The sequence below is a fragment of the Echinops telfairi genome, unplaced genomic scaffold, assembly GCF_000313985.2.
Source record: "Echinops telfairi isolate 266 unplaced genomic scaffold, ASM31398v2 ScPeMD7_7400;HRSCAF=8409, whole genome shotgun sequence".
Classification (NCBI taxonomy): domain Eukaryota; kingdom Metazoa; phylum Chordata; class Mammalia; order Afrosoricida; family Tenrecidae; genus Echinops; species Echinops telfairi.
The window spans coordinates 26,880,705-26,882,249 of NW_022111300.1; positions in this window are offsets into that span (position 1 = coordinate 26,880,705).

The window sequence follows — 1,545 nt, forward strand, 5'->3', positions numbered from 1 at the left end:
TAAAGTTACTGTTCAATCAAACAATAACAGGAAGGGGTTTACTGAAGCCCTTTGGTCACAGGTCCTTTGCTCCTTAGGGGGAAAATATCTATGTGCAGTCAGTTTGAAAAAAAGGAAATGTTAGGATTGGAATGGAAGGTGTCACTTAGGGTCAGTATCGTTGTACCAGTGAAAAGTGATCATTTCCATGGCAACGTCAATAATGAGGCCCAAAATAATTGTTCATTCTTTCACCTTTGCAACTCTGACTCTCTCTTAGAAGTCTTGCCTAATTCGTGAAGTGTCTGCTAAGCAAACTCCAAATCAATTTAGGAAATTTGTTTTTATTATTTTACTTTAAAGGAGAGGAGAAATTTGTAGCAAATTATCATAGCTTTTCGTTATTTTTCTTCTATCTTTTGATATACAAATAGCCAACACTTCTCTGTGCTTCAACAGTAGAAAAAGCAAAAACAAGGCAATTCCAAGGCCTTTCTGCAAAATCCATGACAATGTTGCCTTAGCGGGCAGAGTTGGCCTCTAAATGCTGTGCAGCAAAGAGCCCAGCGAAGATTCTAGCAGGAAGAGAGAATGGAGCCTAACTGCTCAAATTGTGGTTTGGGGCTGTAACATTTTTCTTTCCATTTCATTTAGAGCCATCAATCGCCTTCTACAGACATTGAATTCACTTACAAAGTTAAAACAGAAATAAAGTGGAATGCAATGATCAAGAAATTATATTTTTTCCTCCTTCTTTCATCATTTTGTTGAATGTGTGCAGAACTGTGTGAGGTTATTCATTTGTACCCAAACAGGAATATAGGATTTGCCATATTGGATCAGCTCATTGGTCCATCAATGTTGTATTCTCAGTGCCTCAAGCACTAGATGATACATGACGCACCAGAGGAGAGCAAACCCCACAACCCACCAAGCTGCGAGTCAATTGTGCAGTGCAATATATGGGATGAAAGTCTTAGCTGCTCAGGATGGAACTATATAAAAAAGATATGGATTTAAAGGTGTCCAAATAAGGCAAAAAATGCATCAGTAGAAATCAGTTAGGCTGTTGTTACATTTAAAATTGTCCAGTGTTCTCCTGCTCACTTAAAATTATTAGAGCTATTATTTCTCTCACAATAATAGCTAGAAATAGTGAAATCAAACAACTGCCTTCCAAAGAGATAAAGATAATACTTTATGATTACAGACCTATTGCCGTTTTCTTTTCCATCAAAATATAAATGCAAGCAGCGATATCATGAGAGTAGGGGGATTGGATATATGGCACACACACACACACACACACACACACACACAAAGGGACGAATAACAGAAATGCGAGTGAAAGGAGACATTGGAGAGTGTGAGATACAAACTAATAATAACAATATATAATTGATCAAGGATTCACAAGGGTGGGAGGGCCAGGGAGGGAGGGGGTAAAAAGAGGAGCTGATACCAGGGGCTAAAGTAGAAAATGTTTTGGAAATGATAATGGCTACATATGTGTAAATATGCTTGATGCAATTGATGTGTGGAATGTTTTGAGTTGTAAGAGCCCCC